The sequence below is a fragment of the Hemitrygon akajei genome, chromosome 2 (assembly GCF_048418815.1).
Source record: "Hemitrygon akajei chromosome 2, sHemAka1.3, whole genome shotgun sequence".
Classification (NCBI taxonomy): domain Eukaryota; kingdom Metazoa; phylum Chordata; class Chondrichthyes; order Myliobatiformes; family Dasyatidae; genus Hemitrygon; species Hemitrygon akajei.
In genome coordinates, this window is record NC_133125.1 from 29,287,985 (window position 1) to 29,305,272 (window position 17,288).

The following is a 17,288-nucleotide window of genomic DNA, read 5'->3' on the forward strand; positions in this document are numbered from 1 at the left end:
ATTTGTGGTATTCATAAAGCAGCAAATTCATTGATGACTTTGACAAGATTGATGCTGATGGACATCTATCCTGTTGAAAAGCTGAGTCAGTACGTGTGTGATTAATAAGTGTAAGACAAAGACTGCTTACCACTAGCACATAAATTCAGTTTCAGAAATGATGGCGATCCCAAGCTATTTCATTATTTATTCCAAAATCCAAAAAAATATATGAATTCCAAACTGTTTCTGGCCCCAAGCATTTTGGATAAGGAGTACTCGGTTTACATTTTACATTGATTCCTTGTTTTAAGATTACTCACCTCTGTGTGTCTGTCTACTGAGTCTAATCATTATTACATCGTTCTCTAAACTTCTAAGGAAGACTATCCAAGTGATTAGAAGAAGAAATATTTTTCTACTATTTTGATGTACTCAGTTGTACTGCTGCCATAGCCAGCTATTTGTTTTATAAATTATTCAAAATATGTAATACATAGTTGGGCTGTTTTTCTGACTGTTCTCAGTTATTACGTAGTCTGGTGTTGTATAATCAGGGCTTGACAGTGGAGACGCAGGTCTTTCATAATATGAATTAAAACAAATTTATTGTGGGATAATGGTATGATATATAAACCTTTAATCTGGATTAATCTGTCTGAATGTGCAGATACTGGAATAATTTTAGGGGCTTTAAAACCATTGTGTCATTTGTTTTATGTGCCTGCTATATTTATGCAAGGAATTTACTTTAGGTGGCATTTAATGTCATACACACAATATGCTGGAGGAACTCAACAAGTCAGACAGCATCTATGGAAAAGCGTAAACAGATAATGCGGATTATCTGACCTAATGGGGAGAGGGGGAGAGAGGTCCTGACCTGCCGAGTTCCTCCCAACGTTTTTGTGTGTGTTGCTTTGGATTTCCAGTGTCTGCAGACTTTCTCAAGTTAATATAGTTATTTGATAATTTTATAGACATTTGTTTCTTTACCACCTACTAATAATCTTTTGCAAAGGCTGTTGTTAAATGCTTTTGATCAGGAATTCCCAAACTGGGGTCCATCAGCCCCTTGGTTAATGGTAGGGGTTCATGGCATAAAAAAGGTTGGGAACCCCTGCTTTAGATGATCAGTTTAGTTAGAATATGTGCTGAGGACAGTGCATTGGCAGAATCATAACACTAACTGCAAAAATTATATTTTCCATTTGCAGAACAATTGTCTACCTTTTTTGTATTTGCCTTAAGTTGAAAATTGCATTGCTCTTTAACTTTTATACTGAGACGCAGTATCCAGCTGATTTAAACCTCCACCTCAGCTCCCTTGCCTTACTTCTGAATTTGTTGCCTTTATACTGAAACTTTTCTAGTCTTTCTGAACCTGATTCTGATTCCATTGGCAGTAAAATTCTCAAAACCAGTCCATTGTAAAATCTAGCTTGTTTGAAACAAAAGTTTCAACTGAAATTTTCATTTTCTTAGTCCTAAATTCAGTGGTATTAGTGAACTATAATTGAAAACAGGAAATTCTTGGGATACTCAAATGACCAGACAGCATCTGTAGGGAGAGAAACAGGATTAATGTTTTTCAAGTTAATGGCCTTTTATCTGTCCAGAGATGCTTTGTGATCAGCTCATTACAGCCAATATTTTTCTTTTATTTCAGATTTCTGGGATCTGATATATTTTTTTTGCTTTTGGATGATTGATTATATGAATGGCTGTTTATAATGCTGTACAGACATTTATCGTATGTTACCTGTTTCACTGGTCTTGTATTGTTTTCAAATAGTGTCAAGGTACAGGTACATTAGCAGCAGAGACCAGAATAAAATAAGCAAACCAATGTCAGAGTACCACTTTGTTTTCATTAATGAAAATGGGAAAATTTGATAGTTTGGAATCTGCTTAAAAGAAAATTCCCTACCACTGCAATACTTAATTTGCAAATGATAATGAAATTGGTGCATAAAATGCCACCTTTAATACAACATAGTAAGACATTCATTTTTTTCCCATTTCATCTAAAGAAAAAAAGTTGAACTGGTTATCTTATTTTCTGAACATAATTATGTAAATATTATAAGTGATAATATTAGACATTGAAATTTTATAGGAATGTATTCAAATGGTGAAGTACATGGTAGCTTAGCAGTTAGTGCGTCTTACATTTTGGGGCATGGAATTCAGTTCCAGCCTCCTCTGTAAGAAGTTAGTACACTCTTCCCTTAAGTGCACGGGTTTCCTCTTGGTGCTTCAGTTACCTCTCACAGTCCAAAGACATATCAGTTGGTAGGTTAATTCGAACGATGGCCCTGAGCATTGCCATCATTCCAACGTGCTTCAAGGCTGCCACCATCGTCCCCATGCCAAAGAAGTCTTCAGTGCCCTGCCTCAATGAATACCGTCCTGTAGTACTCACATCCATCATCATGAAGTCTTTCGAGAGGCTCGTCATGAGGCACATCAAGACCCTGCTGTCCTCCTCACTGGACCCCTTGCAATTCACGTACTGTCCCAACCGTTCAACAGACGATGCCATTGCCATTACCTTCCACCTGGCCCTAACCCACCTGGACAAAAAAGACACGTATGTTCAAATGCTGTTCATAGACTTCAGTTCAGCATTCAACACAATCATCCCTCAGAAACTGATTGGAAAGCTGAGCTTACTGGGCTTGAACACCACCTTCTGCAGCTGGATACTAGACTTCCTGACTGGGAGACCTCAGTCAGTCCCAGATAGGAGGCAGCATCTCCAACACACTGAGCACGGGGCCCCCCAGGGCTATGTGCTCAGTCCACTGCTGTTCACTCTGCTGACCCACGACTGTGCTGCAACACACAGCTCGAACCACATCATCAAGTTCGCCGAACACAAGACTGGTGGGTCTCATCAGTAAGAACTACGAGTCATCTTACAGAGAGGAGGTGCAGTGGCTAATGAACTGGTGCAGAGCCAACAATCTGTCTCTGAATATGAACAAAACAAAAGAGATGGTTGTTGACTTCAGGAGGGCATAGAGCGACCACTCTCCGCTGAACATCAATGGCTCTTTGGTAGAGATCATTAAGAGCACCAGATTTCTTGGTGTTCACCTGGCGGTGAATCTCATCTGGTCTCTCAACACCAGCTCCATAGCAAAGAAAGCCCAGCAGGATCTCTACTTTCTGCGAAGGCTGAGGAAAGTCCATCTCCCACCCCCCCATCCTCATCACATTCTACAGAGGTTGTATTGAGAACATCCTGAGCAGCTACGTCACTGCCTGGTTCGGAAATTGCACCATCTCGGATCGCAAGACCCTGCAGCAGATAGTGAGGTCAGCTGAGAAGACCATCGGGGTCTCTCTTCCCGCCATTACAGGCATTTACACTACACGCTGCATCCGCAAAGCAAACAGAATTATGAAGGACCCCACCACCCCTCATACAAACTCTTCTCCCTCCTGCCGTCTGGGAAAAGGCACTGAAGCATTTGGGCTCTCACGACCAGAGTATACAACAGTTTCTTCCCCCAAGTGTTACATACCCACAGTTTGAACAAGGGACAATGGGATGATGTAATGGTCTTGTGAGTGGGATGATATAATTGCCTCTTGACAGTAGGGTGATGTTATGTCACATGATGGCATGTTGCAAATCGTATTTAAACCAACCCGTGGTTTATGACGCAGTTCTTGTTTTTATTTTTGTGCAACATTGTTGTTGCCGGTCGGAGGTGTGGAAGCTCCACCGTTTTTGTTTGTTGCACGTTGATTTTTCCCTTACAGTACAGTATCGGAGAATGAAGGCATCTGAGTTCAAAGGATTGAATAAAGTTAATGTCGTTCAGCGTTTTGGGGAATGATAGACCTTTGACTTCATTCAGGAATTGTGGCATGCACATTTGAGTTAAACCCCTGCAGGGTGGGGAAGGTTTGTGCAGTGACCACTCTCCAGTCAAAAGGTCAGTTCCTTTTATTTCCTCGTGATTTCTGTGAACAAGGCATCTCCTGGCTGTGGAATCGGCAGACCGTCGATACTTCGAAGGAATCGTTTGTTTCAGGGAAGTCTCTCCTTACTGACTGTATAAATCACATGGACTTTTGAATTTACCACTTTAAGTCTCTGCTTGGATGAGAACTCATTAAGAACAGTTTCTAAGTTTGAATGTTTGTGCCGCCTAACTATTGACTTCCGGTTAAGTTAGTCGTTTGTTTACTTTTCTAAGTTTGAGCAGAGGTTAATAAATCTCGGGATTTGTTTTAAACCCTGTCTCAGTTTCATATTCTTTGCTGATGCATTCGTAACACAAGCCATCAGACTCCTCAATACCCAGAGCCTGGACTGACACCAACTTACTGCCCTGTACTGTGCCTGTTGTCTTGTTTATTATTTTTTGTAGTGCCTGCACTGTTTTATGCACTTTATGCAGTCCTGGGTAGGTCTGTAGTCTAGTGTAGTTCTTTTTTCATGTTGTATTTACGTAGTTCAGTGTAGTTTTTGTACTGTTCCATGTAGCACCTTGGTCCTGGAAAAACGTCTAGTTTTTACTGTGTACTGTACCAGCAGTTATGGTCGAAATGACAATAAAAAGTGACTTGATTGTAAATTGTCCAGTAATTAGGCCAGAGTTAAATCGAGGTTTGCTGGGCATTGTGGTTTATTGGGCCGAAAGAGCCTGTTCTGCAATGTATCTCTAAATAAATGACAGTGGCAAAAATTTGCCCTAAGAATGAACTTGGAAATGCCTCTCCTTCTCTTGCTAACCTCACTCAGCATAGTGTTTTTTTTAAACCACGTAATTGCATTCTTCACTGTTGAGTCTGCATTTGCAGAACGTAATTGTTATGCATTTGATTTATACTGATTATTTTAAAAATTAAATGTCAGCCTGAATTTTTGGTGTAATTAGATTCAGGTGGTCGGAGGTGTTGCTTTGATGAGATTGTGATTAACACAGTTTCAAAGTAGTGGAATATTGTTTCAGGAAAAGGAATACCTGTGTGAAAAAATTGGTTTGATCTCTGAAGGGGAGCCTATTTACATTGTTCCATTGGTGCCTTCTAAATGTGGAGCTGTGGAAATGTGTTTTAACAGTTGAAAATTGGCTTTATTGTTTGTAGTATTAGTGTAAGGTTGTTCAGCCTGACACCTTTTTTAAAAAAAATGAATATCTTACTAGAAGGTACATGATAAGTTTGAAAAAAATTGGCTGAGCACATGTTCGAGATTTCATAATTAGTAAGGTTCTGGTTTTTAAATCATTGACTTCAGCTAGTTTTGTGTGAGGAGAAGGCAATGAAAGAGACATTGAGAACATAAACAAGAAAGCAAGAAGTAAGGCAGAATAAAGATTACAAACACGAAAATCTGCAGATGCTGTAAATCTGAGCAACACACATAGGATGCTGGAGGGACTCAGCAGGCCTGTCTAGCCGAAGGGTTTTGGCCCAAATGTCAACTGTACACTTTTTGCAGAATAAAGATTAACTTTATTTGTAACATGTACATGAAACATACAATGAAATGCATCGTTTTGCATCAATGACCAACACAATCCGAGCATTATGCTGGGGCATTCTGCAATTGTTGGCCACGCTTTAGCACTAACATAGCATGTTCACAACTCAGTATAACCCTACCTGTATGTCTTAAGAATGTGGGCATGTACCAGAGCAGCCAAATGGAACCCATGCAGTCACATGGAGAACACACAAACACCTTGCAGGCAGCAGCTGAAATCAAACCTCGATTAAGTGATTGCTGGTGCTGTAAAGCGATTGCACTAGTTGCTTAACAAGGGCTGAATTGGGCTATTTTTCTATCTTGAACACATTGCTTATAAAATTGAGAAATATTGTTAATAAATTCAAGTTGAGGATTCTTGCCCATGCTGTTCAAAGTTTTAAATGAATAAACCTGTCATCTTATAGCAAAACGAAGTTTTTAAGCAAATGCTATGCTGATTTTCAGCAAGCAAATCATAACTGTTTTCATCCCATCCTGAGCTTCGTTACACTTCTTCCAAATTTAAAAGAATGGAATTAGATTTTCCCCCTTTCCTTTATATCTGTAATTTGAAAAAGCCAAGAGCAATGAAAAATTTCCCATTTAAAATCAGTTCTCGTACAAAGGCATGTCTCTTTTTAATAAAATAGTATTTAGCAAAGGAGAAGATGGGCATCAAAGCAGCCTTTTTTGTGTTCTCCATATTCAACAACCAAATTGTCTGCCAAAATTAATAGCGGACAATTTTATGATTGTTTTTATATTAAGGGTTAATTTCAGTTAACTTGTACCTATCATCCCTAAAAATGCTGATTGTTTTATTCTCAAGTTTGGAGTAAATCATCTCCAGAGAGAAACAAAATAAACATAACTTCATTTTTGAACGTGTATTTTTGTGCTCCACTGAAAAGAATTTCAAATGGTCAACATTGCAATTATCTCTTCATATAACATAGCCATCTGAAATATTTAGTTGAATTGAAATCAAGTTTTATGCCAGTATTAAGAGATCAAAATTTTCAAGGAAATCTTGTTAAACAAGTTTCCCCTAATATGTGTGGAAAAAAAACACATTATTAGAAAATCACATCCCTACTATTTATTCAGTGAATATTAACCTTATTAAGTGATTTACTTTTGCATGCCCACCTGACTTCGAGGTTCATAAACAATCAGAGTCATCTGGTAGCCTTCATGGAGCATCTGCACTGAAGGATATGTCAATTCCTGGTTGCAGAATTTCTGAATAGGTAACTTGTTTCTGTAGTAGTAGATGTCCAAATTTGCATCCACCACCTCACTCCTAGACCCAACGCCTCCTAAGGGAAGACTATAGTGTCTGGAACTGATGACAGCAGAGCATGGCTTTCATCTCCTAGAAACCACGGTAAAGAGCACTGGATTATAAATTCTGACATTTATCTAAGATGTACATAAATCCATTGTTTTTTGGATGCAAAGGAGCTGCATGCAGAGACAACACAGTCCTTTTCCATTAACAAACTACTAAGAATGTGTTCTGTGACTCATTAGATGTTCCAAAATTCTTGCCACATCTTATGCTTTAAATGTTATCATTGGTTGTCCGTTTAAGAAAGATGTGTTTGTATTCTTTATCTGGTTAATCCATCTGTGCATGGGTTATTGTTTTATAATAATGAAGTCTTTGGAAATAGCCTGTAATAACCCCATAATATGAAAGTTAAAGGCAGTTGTTATTGCTGGCTAAAATTCCTGAACCTCATTTGACATGTGGATAAACATGTAGATTTCATCATAAAATGCAGTGCTATGGCACTGGTACTACTAATTGTATGTTCTGGAAAGTTGGTGCTGCTTCAGAACCCTACTCTCTCATTCATTGCAATGTTTGTGAATCTGGAACTAGGGTAGAGTTGTGCAATGAGCTGGAGGGATAATGAAGGTTGTGGTGGGAGGAATTGGCAACAAAACAGCATATTGGAACAGAGAAGTAATTAACAACATAAGGGAAAACAATTTTTTTTTAAGCACACAATCTTAAATTGACTTTTATTGCTTACTGTAGTAAACAGTAGCATGATTATCTGTTTTGATAAAGATTAATAATCCAATAATACTGTGTTAAGTGGACATATTAAATTGGGTGCAGAATTTCTGTGTACTCTACATTGTTGCTGTCTTAGATTTTCAGTTCAGACCTCATTCTGACCTTTCTAGAGTACTTCATGTTCCCAGTTAAATGATGTATTCAAGAACATGACTGGACACTATTGATAGAAACAAGAGAAGCATGCTATTTTTCCATTTGCTTATCACATGATTCAGCTTGTTCAATGAAAATTATATTGGGAATTCACTGGAAGCAGGAGTTCATCAAAAATAAAAAAAATCTGCAGATGTGGGAAATCCAAAGCAATGCACACAAAATGCCGAAGGAACCCATCAGGTCAGGGAGCATCAGTGGAAAAGAGCAAATACTTGACATTTCAGGCCAAGACCTTTCATCAGGAATTAGTTGGATTTGCATTCACACCTATCTACACTACAACAGGCAAGTAGGAATGAAACTGTTTTCAACTTGAATGTGCAGAATTGTTAGCATATCAAGAAAGGAAACTCGCAAACATGTGTATTTTAGAAACATCCAAAAGATATTTCGTCTACAATAAATAACCAAGGGGAGTACCTATTCTTTTCTCAGCAGAATTCTTCATTAAAAGGAAGTTGACCGGGAAAGTGCAAGACATCTCTAATTTGGAACAGAAGTGTGCCAGAATTGCCTAGTGACATTGGATTATTAATGTTCATCAGCACAGAATAGATAGATCATGCCATTGTTTTTTTTTGTGGATATTAAACAAGTAATAAATCTGAGTTAGATTATGTGCTTAACCCTTTTAATATAATATAAAATTATATTTCCTATTATGAGAAGGCTGATTAGAATAACCACAAATACACTTTCCCTGTCATTGGGTTGTATGAACCCATACTAGCCAGCCAGCGGTGTATTTTAAGGGTTCCTTCAAGTGTATTCACTTAATATTTGATGTATAACCTACCCCATTTGCAGTTTTCCACTTCAACCCTTAAAGCTCTAGTTGCCAGCTTCACTTCCATTCAGTACTTGATGCAAAAGAGAAAAAAAATCTAATTTTAGTTGTTACTTATAGTGAAGTCCCTTGTCAGACTGACAAATAAACTGGTATTAAGTTTTTTACCAGTTCATGATCTGTGTTTAAAAATACAGGAAATATTCTTATATCCAGTAATTTTTTTGCTTCAGATGTGAAAATTAATAGCTAAGCAATTGGTGGTGTTATGCACCAGCAGCAATAGATATGAAATTGAGTTGGGATTTTATAAATAAACAACAAGATTTATTCACCTCTACTCAAAAACATTGAAAAGTAAACAAACAGCTAACTTAAACAGAAGTTAAGTGTTATGCGTCTATAATTATCGAACTTATCAGTCGAACTTAGAGAATTCTTAACAGATCTTACTCAAGCAGTCTTAAAGTAGTAGTTTAATAAGTCCATATGATTCATAAAGTAAGTGAGAGGAGAGACTTCCCAAACCAGCGATGATCGATTCTTGAAGGTAAGGCGAAACTGTTGACGCAGATCCCAACCAAGAAATGTCTTTTCTGAAGAATAAGATTTCTCAAAGTCACTGACCTTCTGCCGGAGGTGGTCACCACACAACACCCAAGACCATGCAGGGGTGAACCAAAAGTGTGTGCCACAACTCATGTCAGTCACTTCAAGACACACAAAATGCCGTTGATTTCTACCCAATTCTTTGGGTTTGCACGAAGCTGGTAATTCTTCACTCTTTCTCCTTCTACGATTACATAACCACCAATTGTGACTCCCCAACAAAACAACTACGCAACAAACCACAGTCTTCCCTTTTATACCCACTGGAAGATGCCATCATGTGACATCACATCACCCCACTGTCAGGAGACAATTACCTCATACCAATATCACGAGACAATTGCATCATGCTCACGAGAAACTCACGGGACAGGTAAGAGTGGAAACATAATCCATATTCAAGATGTATGTCATTATTAATATACATTATTAATGCATTAAACATCCATTAATTTGTGGCAAGGAAAGGGGGCCTTGTATTTGAGAATTAACACTAATTGTAGAATGATACCTGTAAATGCACAATTAAACTTGGTAAAATGGGAACTTAGAGTCACCCTCCCAATGAGTGTTAAAATGTTGCTGGATTTTTGTAGGGAATGCATGTTAAGTGTTCCAATTGACATTCAAGGCAGCTTTTCTGTCGTGTATGGGCTCTTAGAATGCAGTCAATGTCATTCACCATTGAAGATGCAGTGAGAGTAATTGAAGCTGTAGAATCTCACCCTACAAGTTTTAAGAAAATAGCTGTATTTTTTTTTATTTTGTAAGTTTTCCTCTTTGGCTGTCTGAATAGTGATCCTCAAGTCTCCCAGGAGATAGATGTGGTAGATGTCTATTTGCAATAGGAATCGCTGGATTTCTGTTATTGTAGGACTGAATGGAAAATCCATTCTATTTCTACACCACCCCCAAAATCTAAAACCACAACTCCCTCTGTTTATTCCAAAGTTATACAATCTTGTCTGGGTTGATGCATAAGAGAAGTATTTTGTTTGGTGCAAAGAAACATTTGTCAGTCTGCCATATCCACATGCTGTTGATGTGTTCTGTCATCAGCTTACTTCAGGATTGTAGCCCAGAATATATGTTTTAATGGTAGTGACACAGTTAGCATTTATTGGCATTACTATTTAAAATTGGCAGTAATTTATGGATCTAATAATAAACATTGAATCTCAGAAATCCTGAAACTGCTCTCAGCAATGCCCTCTTTGCCAGTCAGCATTGAAACAGTGATTGGCTATTGACTTCAATTTTTTAATTCACAAATCTTGCTGTGACAAACATTTCAAGCCTTTTGACTAAATTATAACTATGGCTAAGCAAGCTTCTGGTTATTTTGTTCTCCATGAATTGCAGATGAATTATTTTCTAACTGCTTATGATAATTCAGCTTCTATTGATTTGTAATTAATTTTATTTATAACAAGATGTTTAAAAATTACAAATAAGTAAAGGTTGACAACTGTCCAAATTCTTTGATCTGATCAGCTGCTCAGCCATCTTGATGATTTTACTTGAAGCAAAACCTATAAAGACAGATCTGAAATAAAAACAAAATACTGGAAATTATAATTCAGGCAACTTTTGTGGAAAGAAGAACAGTCAGTGTTTCAAACCCTTAACCTTCACAACTGGGGGGGAGAAAAGAATGAACAAGCATATTAACGTGCAGATGACAGATTGGGAGTGAACATCTGTGACTAGGTGAAGATCAATCAGCATGGTCCTATAATGTCATTACTATTGGTCCACACAGTTAGATAGACTACATTGACTGGAAACATCAAATTTAAAAGAATGCTGGAAATCCCAGAAGACCAGGTTGCCAATATTACAGATAGATGACTACATCAGAACTGACCTGTTCAGACAACTTGAAAAGACTGGTTCTCATAAATTATTACATTATTACTGTAGAACTTAAAGGCTAGATGGAAGATGAACTGTTCCTTCAGTTCACTTTGATATCACTGGAGCAGTAAAGAAGATTAGAATGGGAATTAGATGTAGTGTAAAATGGCAAAGGACTAGAAGCTCAGAGTTGCCTTTGTAGTCTGAACAAAGTTGTCCTACATTTGGGTTTCTCCATTGTAGACTCTATTGTGATTAATGAACACATTAGACTAAGTAACAAAGTTTGAGTGAACTGCTTCTCTGGGGAGTGTTTGGGTTCTTCATGGTGGGAAGAGAAGATATTAAAGAACAGGTGTTCTCCTGGGAAAGTGCTGTGAGAAGGGGCATAGTTAAAGAGAATAGAAGAGTAAATCAGAAAGTAAATCTTCCCTTTGGAATACTGAAAGGGGAGATGAGGTAAAGAAAATGTTTATCTCGTGGTGAAATCTTATTGAATGTGTTGGAACAGCAGGGTCCTATCCTTGCTCTAGTGGTGTGCTGGAAATAGATAACTCAGATGCAGTTAGTTTCACCAAGGGTGGTGGAGAAGTTGGTTTAAACCTCTGAGAGGGCATTTCAGATGCATTGATTTGGAAATCAGAGTTAATACAGTGAAGGTGGAAGAATGGAATGAAGTTAGGTGAGACGTAGTGTGGTCAAACTGATGTGGATGTCTGTGGACTTGTAATGAATATTTGGGGGTAACCTATCCCCTGAGATGAAGAGACAATGGTCCAGAAGAAGAACTGAAGGAGAGAACATGAGTAGGACTGGGCTTTGTGCAAGTTCACATAGCTATCCCAGTAATTTTGATAAAGTGAGTGGAGTTGAAAGGAAAGTAGTTCATGCAAGAATGAGTTCTGTCAGGTAAATGACTTACTGGTAGAGGAAAACAGAGGGTTGAGTCTCTGTTCAAATAGAGTCAGAGGACCCTGAGTTTATCCTGCTGTGAGAGTGCAGGTGAACTGGTTGAGGCCAGATAACTGAAAGTTCTCAAAGTTTTGGGGGCTTCAAAGGTGCCAGTGGCAAAAGAATGGACCCAAGGGAAAGTATAAAAGTGGAGCCTCCCAAAGGGGAATTGTGAGCAGGCAAAAGTCATGGCCTTGGTTAGAAAAAGCAGATGTGGTTGTGCAGACAGAGATTGGTGGTTAAAAAGCAGAAAATCAAAAGGCAGTAACCTGGATAGCTTCCAGTATAGAAAAAAAAGATTAAAGCATCGGAATGTGTGAAAGTAGAAATAGTGCAGAAATGAAGGTCTTTACAATTCTGAAGCATTGGAATGTACAGCGTGAACTGGTTGAACTGCAGCAGAGTGAGGATAAGAATCTTTAAAGGGAGCTTTGCCAACAGTACTGGGAGAGCTTAACTTGGTGGGTTGTGGTGGGGAGCTTTGAAGGGAAGGAGAGAAGCAAATTGGGAAGAGGAAGTTTGAAATGAAGTAAACAAAACAAAGACAGAAAAACAGTCAAGCAGCACAGAGAATGGAAATACAGAAAAATGTTAAAATAACAAAATTAAGGGAATTATAACTGAGTGGTTGCTGCAACAAAATAGACAATAGACAGTAGGTGCAGAAGTAGACCATTCGGCCCTTCGAACCTGCACCGCCATTCTGAGATCATGGCTGATCATCTACTATCAATACCCGGTTCCTGCCTTGTCCCCATATCCCTTGATTCCCCTATCCATAAGATACCTATCTAGCTCCTTCTTGAAAGCATCCAGAGAATTGGCCTCCACTGCCTTCCGAAGCAGTGCATTCTAGACCCCCACAATTCTCTGGGAGAAGAAGTTTTTCCTTAACTCTGTCCTAAATGACCTACCCCTTATTCTCAAACCATGCCCTCTGGTACTGGACTCTCCCAGCATCAGGAACATATTTCCTGCCTCTATCTTGTCCAATCCCTTAATAATTTTATATGTTGCAATCAGATCCCCTCTCAATCTCCTTAATTCCAGCGTGTACAAGCCCAATCTCTCTAACCTCTCTGCGTAAGACAGTCTGGACATCCCAGGAATTAACCTCGTGAATCTATGCTGCACTTCCTCTATAGCCAGGATGTCCTTCCTTAATCCTGGAGACCAAAACTGTACACAATACTCCAGGTGTGGTCTCACCAGGGCCCTGTACAACTGCAAAAGGATTTCCTTGCTCTTGTACTCAATTCCCTTTGTAATAAAGGCCAACATTCCATTAGCCTTCTTCACTGCCTGCTGCACTTGCTCATTCACCTTCAGTGACAGATGAACAAGGACTCCTAGATCTCTTTGTATTTCTCCCTTACCTAACTCTACACCGTTCAGATAATAATCTGCCTTCCTGTTCTTACTCCCAAAGTGGATAACCTCACACTTATTCACATTAAACGTCATCTGCCAAGTATCTGCCCACTCACTCAGCCTATCCAAGTCACCCTGAATTCTCCTAACATCCTCATCACATGTCACACTGCCACCCAGCTTAGTATCATCAGCAAACTTGCTAAAATGTTATTCTCAATGCCTTCATCTAAATTGTTGATGTAAATTGTAAACAGCTGTGGTCCCAATACCGAGCCCTGTGGCACCCCACTAGTCACCACCTGCCATTCCGAGAAACACCCATTCACCATTACCCTTTGCTTTCTATCTGCCAACCAGTTTTCTATCCATGTCAATATCTTCCCCCCCAATGCCATGAGCTCTGATTTTATCCATCAATCTCCTATGTGGGACCTTATCAAATGCCTTCTGAAAATCGAGGTGCACTACATCCACTGGATCTCCCTTGTCTAACTTCCTGGTTACATCCTCGAAAAACTCCAATAGATTAGTCAAGCATGATTTGCCCTTGGTAAATCCATGCTGGCTCGGCCCAATCCTATCACTGCTATCTAGATATGCCACTATTTCATCTTTAGTAATGGACTCTAGCATCTTCCCCACTACTGATGTTAGGCTGACAGGACGATAGTTCTCTGTTTTCTGCCTCCCTCCTTTCTTAAAAAGTGGGATAACATTAGCCATTCTCCAGTCCTCAGGAACTGATCCTGAATCTAAGGAACATTGGAAAATGATTACCAATGCATCCACAATTTCCAGGGCCACCTCCTTTACTACCCTAGGATGCAGACCATCTGGACCTGGGGATTTGTCAGTCTTCAGTCCCATCAGTCTACTCATCACCGTTTCCTTCCTAATGTCAATCTGTTTCATTTCCTCTGTTACCCTATGTCCTTGGCTCATCCATACATCTGGGAGATTGCTTGTGTCTTCCCTGGTGAAGACGGATCTAAAGTACTTATTAAATTCTTCTGCCATTTCTCTGTTTCCCATAGCAATTTCATCCAATTCATTCTTCAAGGGCCCAAAATTGTTCTTAACTATCTTTTTTCTCTTCACATACCTTAAAAAAAAGCTTTTGCTATCCTCTTTTATATTCCTGGCTAGCTTGCGTTTGTACCTCATTTTTTCTCCCTGTATTGCCTTTTTAGTTAAGTTCTGTTGTTCCTTAAAAATTTCCCAATCATCTGTCCTCCCACTCACCTTAGCTCTGTCATATTTCCTTTTTTTTTAAATGCTATGCAATCTCTGACTTCCTTTGTCAACCACTGTGGCCCCTTCCCCCCCCCTTTGAATCCTTCCTTCTCCGGGGGATGAACTGATTTTGCACCTTGTGCATTATTCCCAAGAATACCTGCCATTGCTGTTCCACTGTCTTTTCTGCTAGGATATCCGTCCAGTTAACTTTGGCCAGCTCCTCCCTCATGACTCCATAGTTTCCCCTGTTCAACTGCTACACTGACACCTCCGATCTGCCCTTATCCTTCTCAAATTGCAGATAAAAACATCATATTATGGTCACTACCTCCTAATGGCTCCTTTACTTCAAGATCGCTTATCAAATCCTGTTCATTACACAAGACTAAATCCAGAATAGCCTTGTCCCTGGTTGGCTCTCGTACAAGCTGTTCCAAGAATGCATCCCGTAGGCACTCTACAAACTCCCTATCCTGGGGTCCAGCACCAACCTGATTCTCCCAGTTCACCTGCATGTTGAAATCCCCCATAACTACTGTGACATTACCTTTGCCACATGCCAATGTTAACTCCCTATTCAACTTGCACCCAATATCCATGCTACTGTTTGGTGGCCTGTAGACAACACCCATTAGGGTCTTTTTGCCCTTACTGTTCCTCAATTCTATCCACACAGACTCTATTTCTCCTGATCCTATGTCCCCCCTTGCAAAGGACTGAATCTCATTCCTCACCAACAGAGCCACCCCACCCCCTCTGCCCACATTTCTGTCCCTATGATAGCACGTATACCCTTGTACATTCATTTCCCAGGTCTGATCTCCCTGCAGCCATGTCTCCGTTATCCCAACAACATCAGAGTTACCCATTCGCACCTGAGCTTCAAGTTCATCCGCCTTATTTCTGACACTTCGTGCATTCAGATATAGAATTTTTAGTCCATTTCTCCTCTCTCTGTTTAAATCGCTGCCTATTGTGCTTAACCCAGCTCCCTGAACTCCCATCGGGCTATACGCCCCTTGAATTTTGTTGTCCTTCTTAAATTTACTTATTCTTTCTGCACATTTAACTCCATGTTCCGTCAGACCATCCCTCTGTACATGTGTCCTTATCACTTGTTCCGCCTCACCTTTCTCTACTACACACTTAATATTCCAGAACCGTGTAGTCCCCACCTGTCCTTTATTCTTCATCTTGCTATCCTCTCTCGCATTCTGGATCCCTGCCCCCTGCAAATTTAGTTTAAACCCCCCCCCCGAGAAGCACTAGCAAACTTTCCTGCAAGAATGTTAGTACCGCTCCAGTTCAGGTGTGAACCATCCCTTCGGAACAGATCCCACCTTCCCTGGAACAAAGCCCAATTATCTAAAAACCTGAAGCCCTCCCTCCTGCACCATCCTCTCAGCCACATGTATAATCCTTCTGTTCCTTGCCTCACTCGCAAGTGGCACAGGTAGCAATCCTGAGATTGTTACCCTGGAGGTCCTGCCCTTCAGCTTTGCACCTAACTCCCTGAACTCACTATGTAGGACCCCCTCACTCATCCTACTCACGTCGTTGGTCCCTACATGGACCACAACATCTGGGTTCTTGCCCTCCCTCTCGAGAATAACCTGCACCCGATCTGAGATGTCCCGGACCCCGGCACCAGGGAGGCAACTTACCATCCGAGACTCCCGATCTTCCCCACAAAATCTCCTATCCGCCCCCCTGACTATAGAATCCCCTATCACTACCGCTCTCTGCTCTTCCCTCCTCCCCTTCCTAGTCGAGGGTCCAACCTCAGTGCCAGAGACAGGACCACTGCAACTTGTTCCTGGTAGATCATCCCCACCAACAGTATCCAAAACGGTATACTTATTGTTGATGGGAACGGCCACAGGGATGCTCTGCTCTCTCTGTCTGCTTCCCCTGCCTCTCTTGACTGTCACCCATTTGTCTACCTCCTGTCTTTTCGGTGTGACTACCTCCCAATAACTCTTATCTATCTCTGCCTCTGCCTCCCGAATGATCCGTAGTTCATCCAGCTCCTGCTCCAATTCCCTAACTGGGTCTGATAGGAGCTGCAGCTGGATGCACCTTTTGCAGGTGTGGTCATCAGGGACAACTGTGTTGACCCTGACCTCCCACATACTGCATACGGAGCACACCACTGCTCTAACTGTCTTCCCCATTACTTGATCCCAGAGTAGTCAGAATAAATGAAAAAAGTACCTACTGACCTTACCTTTTTTTACCTCAGCAAGCACGTACTCAGGCTCACTGATTTCCTCTCACCGAAGTCCCCTTGCGCTGAAGCCCGCTGAGCCAAAGCCCAGCACTCTGCTCCCGCGCGCCTCCGCTGCCCGCACCGACGCTGCCCACTCCTGAAAGTGGGCCCCTTTTTAAACCCCGCGCTCGCCGCTGACGTCACCCGCACCTGCGCAGTTTTACCTTCCTCCTCAGGTACTGTCCTACAGGGAAATTTATTCAACCCTGGCTGGCTGGAGAAATTAAGGAAGAGGTTTACCAAGTTACCATAAATAGCAGTATGCTTGCTTCAACATTTTTGAAGCCAACAAAAACTAAGCAATTGATAAAGGTAGTGTGAGACTGCACTGGTGTGAAATATGTCAGTGAGACCTTTAATGAGTATGTAAAATAAATGGATTATTGGCACAAATAGAAGTAACTGTGTGTGATCTCATTTCCAATATGGGAATGTGGTTGTAGGGTGATCAAAGTTGGGAGTTAAATATTCTCGGATAATCAAC

The 17,288-nt window shown here is 40.4% G+C and overlaps 1 protein-coding gene and 1 long non-coding RNA gene across 5 annotated transcripts in view; one reads left to right on the forward strand and one right to left on the reverse strand.

Annotated features, from left to right (window-relative positions):
• The window catches only part of srfbp1 (serum response factor binding protein 1), a 191,250-nt gene that overhangs the window by 118,922 nt on the left and 55,040 nt on the right, over window positions 1-17,288 (forward strand). The gene's annotated exons all lie outside the window — the stretch shown is intronic.
• Window positions 1,979-16,922, reverse strand: LOC140740222 (uncharacterized). The gene is made up of 4 exons (XR_012101812.1): window positions 16,763-16,922; window positions 8,518-8,581; window positions 6,623-6,848; window positions 1,979-2,555 (listed from the first exon to the last, which is right to left on the reverse strand). It is a non-coding gene; the product is annotated as an uncharacterized lncRNA (long non-coding RNA).